This window comes from Zonotrichia albicollis, chromosome 2, assembly GCF_047830755.1.
Source record: "Zonotrichia albicollis isolate bZonAlb1 chromosome 2, bZonAlb1.hap1, whole genome shotgun sequence".
NCBI classification, from domain to species: domain Eukaryota; kingdom Metazoa; phylum Chordata; class Aves; order Passeriformes; family Passerellidae; genus Zonotrichia; species Zonotrichia albicollis.
In genome coordinates this window covers 79,619,295-79,630,232 of record NC_133820.1, presented here as the reverse complement: position 1 = coordinate 79,630,232, position 10,938 = coordinate 79,619,295, and the positions used below count along the sequence as shown (strand labels likewise).

The window sequence follows — 10,938 nt, the reverse complement described above, 5'->3', positions numbered from 1 at the left end:
TCGAAGACAAATTTTACCAGATGATGTTGTCTGACTAGAGGCCTGTTATCAAGTTATGTGTGATTCCTGGTATAGCACAGCTGACTTGTTTTGATACATTGCTATCATGGAAAAAAATGTAAGATGTGCCAGGTACAATTTCCAGCTGATTCCCAACTTGCTCACTGTCTTAATATTTTTTATGAGTCCCTGATGCACTAGAAATGTCAACCTCCATCCTCCCACCAGAAATAAAATCAGGAACATATAGGCTTGGGTTTCTCAAGACCAATTTATTTAGTTGAAGGACACAAACCACACCATTCCTGTGATGACTGCAATCCTTTGCAGTGTTGCTTTCTCCCTGGTTCCTGGAATTTGCATTCTCAAGACAGAAGAATAGCATACTGGTAACAAGGTGAGTACTGTGCAATGTCTGTATTGTAATAGTCAGGTGACATAAGGAAGGAGATCGTCATTCAAACATGTAAACGTGTTAGAAAGAAAGATTTCTAGGTAATACAACAATAACGACAACAGCAACAAAAATAGCAGTAGTAATGAAAGTATTTGCTCTTTATCATTAAGGATTAATGCCACTACTAGCCCAAAGCTAGTGTCCACTTTCCATTAAGTTATTTAAGGCATTAAAAAAATTCCAGGATTGTCAAGCAGATGACAATAATAATAATTTTAGTATGACATAAATTACTGATTCCAGTGGATTTTCCACTCTTAATGAGGGACCTTGACTTACAACTTCTTAAAACTCAATGAACTTTTCAAGAACTTGAAACTAATTAATATCTAAAATGTCTTCAAGTACATGGTTACAACATCCAGATCTGCACACAAAGCTGGTTGTGGTGAAGATTTACCCATGGATACATGCCTGGGTAAAAAAAATAAATAAATTAAGAAAATGTTTAAAGTATGTGTATATGTATGTATATGTGTGATTGGGCATACTGTTTGATCAGCTACTTAAATTGTGAGGTACAGCAGAACTCGATTACAAGCAATTGATTTCCATCCCCACAATCCCCCATGCCTCTAAACATACCTTGCAGCCTAGTACAAAGCTGGCCTGGAATTCAGCAGGGCCTGGGAGCGGTGCCAGGAACGGCGGGATGCCCATCCATATGGAAATGTGCAGCCACCAATGCAGCACAGCACGCTACAGAGGCCTGACATAAATCACAGGTAACATCTAACAGTGCAGGCAGCACAGTGGGAGCAGGCAGAGCAGAGACACATCAGGACGGGTGCATTGATGTAATTATTATTCCAGAGGGGATTCTGAATGTAAGAAAGCCATTAGATGTGATGACAGCTTCTTTGTTTTTTCTTGCAGAATTTCACCATAATATACAGGCTAAACTTGACTGGAGATGGCAGGATATTTTTTCTGATTATTCCAGGCATTAAATCATAGTCCTCTGGATGTGTGTGTTTGGTTTCTTCAGCATCATTTGTGTGGGTACTGAAGATAAATATAGATAAATACTAAGTTAAAATGTAGTAATACATTTATTTTTCCTTCTGAATCAGATTTTTTTTTGTTTTTAACAGCAGAGGAAACAGTTAGTTATGTTTGTTTTTGTGAAAATTTCTAAGCATATTTATCATAGTATGATCTTGTGAAGGTCTTTTCTTTCTATAAAACTAACTTCTAGTTTTGTATTGAAGTTTCAGGGTCTTTTTAACCATTTCTAGATGTTCATGAATACAGGTTCCAAGACTATAATCTATGAGGAACCTTAGATATTAAAGATAGATATTACACTGTGAAAATAACCTAAATGTATACACATAATTTTTAAGAAATTCTTCCAACTATCACACAATACAAGAAGCATCTGCACTTGAATTAAGAATTTCAGCAAACTGGTCTCTGCACTGATGGAAGCAGTTAATTTCAGCAAACCTCTAAAGCAATCCAAGGTATCTAAGTAACCATATCATTACTTCAGCACTCAAAATACCACAATGATGGGTGGGTTAAATGGTTGAAGTGACCTTGTTGTGGACCGTTCTCACATGGGCATCTAGAGAAACATTTCCCCAATTTTCAGGCATGCTGAGATACAATACTATGAACTGAAAACCATGAGAACTGTCAATTCTCAGCAGCTCTGCAAAACACATCTAGGTGAGATAACTTGGGAATCTCTCTGTACCAAGGGAATTAGGAGTGCTGTGTCAGAGAGCAAATCATTTGAATGTGGACTGTGTTTAGAACCCCTTCTATCTTTTGCCCTGCTACTGATTTAAAACCCAGAGATCCAGACAAGAGACCTTCTAGCTCAGGCTGACAATCAACAGATGCTAAACTATGGCAGTTTAACAGATGTTAAACTATGTGGCAGTCAGTCATATTTTCTGGAAAAAATCCCTTTGCCCAGGATTCTTCTCCTGGGAAGTTGAGAAGCCTCAGAGAAAAAGGAAAACAATAATTATCTGTTTTGCTTCTCCTGATTTGCTGTTTTGGAATGTGTTTGGACATTGTTTACCAACATTTATTGGTGGTTGTTTCATTGGTTTCATGTGAATTGTTTTGTCTTATTGGCCAATTATGGCCAAGCTGTATCAAGGCTCTGGAAAGAGTCACGAGTTTTCATTATTATCTTTTTAACCTGCTGTAAGTATCCTTTCTGTATTCTTTAATATAGTTTAGTATAGTATTCTTTAATATAGTATAGTATCATAAAATAATAAATTAGCCTTCAAGAAGATGGAGTCAGATTCATCATTCCTTCCTCCATTTAGGAAACTCTGCCAATATAATATACTACCAGCACAGAAAAAAAAAATCACTATTGTTCAGGCAAACACCAGCTTTTCCAGTCTGAACTTGATGAGACCAACAACTCACAAACTGGAGAGAGCCTTCACCCACCTATAAAGAAAATATTATGGCTGGTCATTTGACAGAGAGAATTAGTACCTATAAGAAAAAGGACAACTGGCAATTTTAATGAGTGAAAGAATGAACATTCTGCATGAATGGAAAATTACCTATATCCCCAGAGGTATAGACTTATTCCATGATGTAGGTTGGCAAGTATCTCATGGAAGGAAATTTAGCATACACTGAAGAATGTTGATCACATCCTCCAAAGAATGCCCAAGAGTAGTAACAAAATTAAGTCAAAATAGCATACATGAATCTTACTGTTTTGTCTGAGTTCATACATCCCTTGTGCTTTCTAATTAAGGGCAAACAGGCTCTCAATGTTTTTTAAAATTGTTTTATGTACTTAACTTTTCCCTGGAGAGGTAAATTATGCCCACCAGATTAAAGTTCGGAGGAAGGATGTGATTAAATGCTTGAGGCACTATAAAGTGCCAATGCTGGTGCTAATGCCAAGGAAAGATAGATCATAGCTATCCACTTAAAAGAAGGAATAACACACAGTTTAAATCCAGCAAATACACCAGAAAGGACAAAGGAAAAAGTCAGTGCTGGAGTCTATTCATACTCAGAAAGCTGAAAAGCACACACGAGCTGAGATTAAAGTAACCCTTCTAAAAAAATCCACAGTAATTCCATAATTAAAATACAAAGACTTGGAGGTCACATTAAACTTTTTGATTGACCCCGAGTTATCACTCTAATTACAAGCATTTCTAGCAAAAGAGAGTGTGATATCCTCAAGAGCTTTCAGTAATATCACACAGCTTTAGGCATCTGGACACAAATGTTAGAAACCTATTTCAGCTGCACTTCCTGTACAGCTGGTGGAGCAGCTCAGAAGAAAATTTGACCAACCAAGGAAAGATGAGTAGAAAAATCTAAGACTGTCCACATCACTTAAAAATTCATAAAAGTAATGACACAGCTTGCCCTGACTGAAAGCTACAGAGATATGGGCATTAACATCTCTCATGCCTGATTCAGAGCAGCCATCTGAACCTCCTGGGGAACATCCCACCCAGTCTAGTCAATGGCATTCTGGCTTAGACTTTCCAGTTCTCTCTGAAGAACATTTCCCTTTGCATAAATTGAGCATTTATGGGCATGTCAGCACTCAAAAGGGCTATGAGTGTCCTCAGATCAAGGAGACCTTTGGTTTGTTTTAAATACCTTACAGCACATTTTAGCACCATGGTTATAGGAACTTATATGGTTCAATTTTTAATTATGTAAATGATGAGGTAAAATGCCTTGATTTTGTGACTGGTATATATGGTTTTCATTCAGCTCGAGAAAACAAAATGTACAGAAAATGTGTTCTTTTCATAGTTTTGCCATTTTAACACAAATTTGCAAGTATTTGAGGACATTCCATTGTCTTTCTTTTGAAGGATAAATGAGCAATCCTTCAGCAGGCCTATTTTAAGAGGTTCATAACAAGCCTCTGGTTTAAAAAGGAGCCCTTCACACTGAAGTGCTATGGTGCATACAGGCTGTACACACAAATCTAACTACAACAGGACTCAGTTCAGCTCTCCAAAACAAATATTGAGACCATGCAGTAGGCGATTCAGGAAAACAGCAAATGAATCCTTTGTGCTCTTTGCAGCATCAAGTCTGAAGGTGGCTTGCCTCTTGATCTCTAAGCTCTGTTTCTCTTGTCTGAGACAGGAATACAACAGACTGTGAAGTAAAGGGAGTGGTCACACAGACACAGTATGTGTTTCACACTTACTAGGCTTGTTCTCTACACTCTTCCCATCTGAACAGAAGAGTATCAAAAATATTTATGGGGCGGTAAGTAATTTTTCTGGATTTTTCCCATTCCACACAGCTCAGAATAGTCTGAACCAGCTCCAGGAACACAGGAGCTTGCCAAAGCATTAGTTCAAGCAGGTGGTTCCAATTCACAGGACTTTTACCTTCTCTATGCTTGAGAGGTTCTTGGAACAACAAAAAACCTCACATGCCTATGTTGGCAAGTGTAAGATTTGAAAGGCAGATGTTATTCTCTCATCCACCCATTGAAATCCTCTTGCCAGATTAGCTCGTATCAGAACTATGACTTTTGAACTGGCCTCTGGGAGGGCTGCTATAATAGGGCAGCTACAAGCCATGTGCTGCCACTTATCTTTGTGCCTCTTACTGGGAAAGAAAGTGGAAATAAAAAACCAGAGAACTCTGAAGAATGGTAATTTCTTACCTGGTAATTTGTTTCTCCACATGCCCTAGTATGCAAACTCAAACTCTAGCTAAAAACTCCTCCTGTCAGCAGATGGACACAATGAAAAAAGCCCATGGGATGTCAGATTTTAAACATAGAGGAATGATCTCCCTGGTTAAGTTCAGATTCAAATTTCTAAGGCAATAAAGGTGAAACTGCCCTTTCAGAATGTACAGTAGAAAATTACCATAAATTTTTCAGAGAGAGAAAACAAGATTAAATCAGATGAAAATAAATCAAAATTTTGTAGGCAGTTACTAATTTCAAAAGCAGTATTAGCTAAACAGTGGACCATTGATAAATATTTTTCTCCTGTTTTCTGTCTCTGTGCAAGCATTTTGATTATAAGGTTGGTCTGTGCCCCTCCTGATGTTTTACCTCCTGTTTGAACTGATATAGGACAAACAGAGGAGGCTTGTTTTCCCTTGGTAATGTGTTGTTCAGAGGGATACACATGACATGCCCAGGCCACCCAAGAAGGGCCGGTAACCAAACAGTCGACCACCTGGTTAGATGATTAAAGCTTATCACAGTCACATGGCAATGAAGGGTGACTGCACATCTATGAAAGGATTGAGACTGATCAAAAAAAACATCTCCTTTCCTTGATTTGAAGTAGTATGTTCAGGAAGAGGAAGATTTAGGGCAACATTTTTAACAAAAAACAGTTTAAGAAAGAGTAGATAATAATATGGTCACTACATACTTAGATGCAGCATGTCCATACTTTTGCCCTCAAAATCGATGTTAAGCAGCTGTTCTCCAGGCAGGAATCCTTAAGAACTTCTCAACAATGTTCTCAAACAGCCAGCACCCTGAGTGAGGAGCTACTGAGAGCCAAGGAGTAAGAAATACTGACAACACAAGATGACCTTACATCCATCCCTTTGCAGATCTTAGATTAGTTGAGGCTATAGAAAAGCTCCTCTGTCTTTTAAAGGATACATGGTATCCTGACTCCTTCTTGAGGAAATGTAGCAGAAGTCATGAGTTTGGATTGGTGGGGGTTTTGTTTTGGTTTGGGGTTTTTTTTTGTTGTTTTAAAAACACAACAGAAGTGGTGCCAATATCCACTTTTAACATAAGGTATGGTGTCCACATTTCAATTTGAAGATTCAGGTTCCAGCTTCTCCCAGGAAACAGTGCAACCCACATCACCCACCTGATAAATAAGAGTTCTAGTAATCAGTCACATAACTAACCAGAATGGATGGATTTTCCATCCTTCTGTACAGCAAAGCAGGGAAGAACATTGATACATCATGACATTGTAATTCAGAGGCTGTGGTGATCAGCAGGAAAATGGAATCTGTAGGCTTGGGTCCCTACCTCTAGGAGAACACAGTTAAATGAGTGAAACACAGTTAACGCCCATTGAGTTTTTCAGGCTGAGAAGAGTGCTACATTCCCCATTCCTGAGGGTGAGAGTGTCCTGAACATTTGGTGATGTATCTGGTGTTCAAGCATGCATGTATGTGTATTTGGCATGGAAGCACTTTTTCCTCCTCTTCAGCTGTGTTTCAGGGGAGAGCATCCATTGCATTTTTGTGAGGTCTAATCCATTAGGCACGCTCCAAAAATATTTGACATATTGGGTCCCTCAAGCATTTGGAGATGGAGCATAGCCTGCTTTCCCAAACTTCTCCTTACTTTAGACAATAGAAAGGTATTGAGCTCTTTCATTTGGCTCTAAGTGTCTTAAGAACTTCATAGTGCTACAAGGAGGCACCTAATCAAGCCAGGCAACAGATTAACAGCTGGATTTTGAATCCAGCAGTTTGGGCTCAGGCAATGCAATTCCACTGAAGACTTGCTGTAGATGCTTTAACTCTTCTATTGCCTTGAGCCCTGTGATAGTATCTATGGCAGCTGAGAGTTCAAGCTGATATTGATGTGGGAAGGTGAAAAGGTTGGAGGATTCGAGTGGCTGGCTTAAAAATTGCACCAGGAAAAGCACATTCAATCTTGGCACAAGAGCATAAGGTTGAGTTGCTTCTCTCACAGTCCTGAAACTTAAAGAATCTGTGAAGCCTGCCAAGCTTCTCATAAAAAATTGAAAAGAATAAAAAGATGACCCGACTTTCTGTCACATAAAAGAAGTCCTCTGAAGGTAGAGGAAGTTTTTTTCATTTTCAGAGGTAAAAAAGCTGGAAGAATGAGAGAAATTCTGGAGCTAACAGTGAGAAGGTTTCTCTGAGGGAATGAATAAAAAGAAATGTCATAAAGGAAGGAAGTTGTAGGAAATCTCTGCAGCTAGGGATGGGTCTTCTCCCTCCCTTCTGTTCAAATTTATGTTAAGCTCAATAGTGAATAGTCTCTGAGGATATGTTCCATACATATCAGATTTTCTTTCTCTGCGTTGCCTTTTTATAAAAGCATGTTTGCTTGTTATTTTTTCCCAGACTTCTTCCCAGTGTCTGTATGCTTTTATTTTACTGTTATTGTTACTGATTTTCCTTCACCCTTCTTCATTTGCAGTCCTTTCCTGATGGAAACCACTCAAGGTAAGTGCTTTTGGCCCAGTCTTGTAAAGGTTTTGATCAACATTTAACTTCACAGAACAACACATTCTTTATATGATCACATTTTTCAGTTTCTTAAACTGCACCGAGGTTCCCTTCCCCGCCCTTTTCATCCATTTAACAAAGGTCTGCTTTCTATAGCAATAAAGAATCTGGAAAAGAAAGTTCTTGTTTTAGTTCTTTCATACTTAGGCTTAGATAGCTCTGAATTTTTAGAAAAGATTGAGTATATATGTATAAAATATCTTTGTGGATGGGAAAAGGTAATCCTTAACAGGGGTGTTTTCTCAGAAAAATGATTGGCAAACTGAGTTTTCAGAGGAAGGATTTCAGAGGAAAGGAATTCCAGACAGGCTGGGTGCATGGACTGGCTGCCTCTCCAAAAGATGTGGGTCTCACTTAGGAGTCCCATGTGATAACTGGCAGTGCTGTACAGCTGTCTCACACAACACTACCCACAAGCATTTAGTCAAGTAAATTAGGTCTGTAAGGATAGAGTCCAATGCCTGAATTTAAGGTCCTGAGCAGAGACACCTTGGTGTGAGCTGGGTGTCCAAGCCACACATCGTGGTCACTGCAGGTCTTGCCAGTGTGAGCAGGAGCACACAGATTCACTCAGCTGACCAAACCAAAGTGCCTGCTTTGGGGTACAAATGCCTGTGAGTGTATTGGGTTAACTTCAGTTGCCTAAATAGGCATCTTGTGCCATTGGGGTTGTCTTTGCTAACCCTGCCTGGCCCCTGGCTGTCTCTCAGGAAGTCACGTGGAGCTGCATTCAAAGGCTCCTTTCGATGTATGAAAGCACAAGGCTCAGATGGCTCCTGCAGAGGAACATGAAACCCACCCCCACTGGCTGCAATGGAAAGTTAAGACACCTCACTCACATTCCCATAACTAAATTTCTGTGCTTGAAGCCAAAGCTGAACCTCACTCTAGGGGACTGCCTTTGAAATGCAGTGTGCAGAGAAAAGAACTAACCCTCTTTTAGAGTGGAAACATTAAAGGCATTCTCAAATACCTTGGGAACCACAGAGTAGAGATTATTCATTTTTGTACTTATTTCTCAAAGTCAAAACCCCATTTTGAAATGGTGGGGTAAGGAGTAGGTCTCTGGTAAGGCTTCTAGATTCTTTCTCAGTTCTGTTTCTCTTATGACCTCAACAGCATCCTGGCTGGACCTTCTCTGAGTTTCAGAGAAACTTCTCCAGACTGCTCCTCCCTTCCCACCATATCCATATATACATCTGTAACTCCCTGATTTAACATTCCCTTTTTACAGAGTGTCACAGAAAAGAAATTGTAGGCATGACTTTTCTTGATTTGCTTGACAAAAAGAGGTGCTTTTAACAAGTAATTCACACAGGAAGATTACCCCAGCTTCATGAATACTGACAAAACACTTACTGCTTAACTCATAGGTAGATACTCCAAGCTGCACTTCAGATAATGCAGGTGACAAAGGAAATGGTAAAAACAACTGAATTTATCCAAACATTGCAGATCATCTTGTTTTACAGGTGACTTACTAAAGCAGCATGCCTTGCTAAACACCGCCTCCACCTGCACAACCCGGCTTGCCTGCAGTAGTTCTTTAAGCTGCTGGTGAGAATACAGCAAAAGAGAAAAATGGTAGTGCTAAACTGAAAGTCTTTTAAAATTCCCAGTGCTCTTCCTCAGTCTCTGCTTTTTGTCACTTTTCATTCATTTTGTATGATAGCAACCTTGCTAAGTACAATAGCAATACATTGCTAAGTACAACCAAAAAGCCAGCTGAGAGTGGTATTTTTTTTAATACAAATGTTCCCTAAAATCATCTACCTAGGAAATCAGACATTAGGATCATTAATCATGAGGATTAACTGGTATCACCGTCTTAAATGCTCGGGATCAGGTATTTAAATAAACAGCAATGTGTTAAGAGAATTAGTATTTTGGTGTTCTTTAGGCATTACATAATGCAAATGACATGATACACTAAATCATGAGATACAATGAAAGCACACAGGAGAGCCGTGCCACTTTTCTATGTGCCAGGGCTTCACTTTAATTTAAAACTGAGCATACGTAACACGATTCTTCTGCAGGGCACACAGCCCCTCTTAGACTGAACTGTTTATTGCTTTTACAGTAGCAAAATTCCTAATGAAATTAATTTATGTTATTTAGCTTAAGTCTTATTTTTGCTGACTTTTAGCTTTTTTTAAAGTAGTGTTTAATCTCCTATCCTCTTTTTTTTTTCTCTCCAATTTCATCTTAAATAGCTTACCAAATCAAAACCTATCCCACGAATGATCTCATAGTGCAGTTCAGCCCAGATTTTTTTTTTTCTGCTCTCTTCTGCTTTATTTTTGGTCTGCGATGACAAATCTTAAAGGGGAAAAAAACCCAACACACAAAAACTAGAAAATATTATATAACTCCATAAAGCCGGCAATTTAACTCTTCCCAGCAGAAAATTGTTTCTAAATACAACCCTGTCTGGAGCTGAAAAACGTCAGTATGGAAATCCAGCTCCAGGACACGGGCGGGAGCGCAGCGGCTCCCCGAGCAGATGTCCGCACGCAGTGAGTCATCCATCGGCAGGGGCTCAGCCTGGGATCAGCAGCGCCCGGGCACAGCTGCCCACGGCTTTCAGCCGAAAGAGCAGCTCATCCGCCCGTCCCTTCCTCAGCGTGCGGAGCCCTCAGCCAACCCGAGCGAGCCCGGGAAGGGCAGCGAGACGCTGCGGAAACCTCCGGAGATGAGAGTTTTGTGCCCGCCCTCCAGCTGCATTGGCGAGGGGGGGCGCTTGGCAGCACTCAGCGGAGCGCAGCGTGCCCATCGCTCTCACCTAGCGGGACACAGGAACAGGACTGCCATCGGGGGCACCCCGCCGCCTGAGAGCGCTCGGGAAGGGAAGGGAAGGGAAGGGAAGGGAAGGGAAGGGAAGGGAAGGGAAGGGAAGGGAAGGGAAGGGAAGGGAAGGGAAGGGAAGGGAAGGGAAGGGAAGGGAAGGGAAGGGAAGGGAAGGGAAGGGAAGGGAAGGCCGCAGCGCCGCCGTTGCCGCGGTAACCGGGGCGGGGCCGGGCTCGCTGTTAGCGGGGCGGACAAAGGCGGCTCCGGCCGGCCCCTCACGCAGCTCCCGCCTGTGCCGGCAGGGGCGAGGCCAGGCCAGGGTCTCGCCCCCGGCCCGGAGGGAAGGGCGGGGAAGGAGTTGCCGGCCGGGAGAGGGGAGGGAGGGGAAGGAGCCGCAGCGCCGCGTCCCGTGGAAAGCTGGAGATTGCCGAGCGGCTCTCCTGCACCGCGTCCCTCTCCCG

At 41.2% G+C, this 10,938-nt stretch overlaps 1 long non-coding RNA gene across 1 annotated transcript; it reads right to left on the bottom strand.

Annotated features, from left to right (window-relative positions):
• Positions 1-303: 303 nt before the first annotated feature.
• Positions 304-10,606, bottom strand: LOC141728224 (uncharacterized). The gene is made up of 3 exons (XR_012579061.1): positions 10,473-10,606; positions 1,043-1,462; positions 304-871 (listed from the first exon to the last, which is right to left on the bottom strand). It is a non-coding gene; the product is annotated as an uncharacterized LOC141728224 (long non-coding RNA).
• Positions 10,607-10,938: the final 332 nt, after the last annotated feature.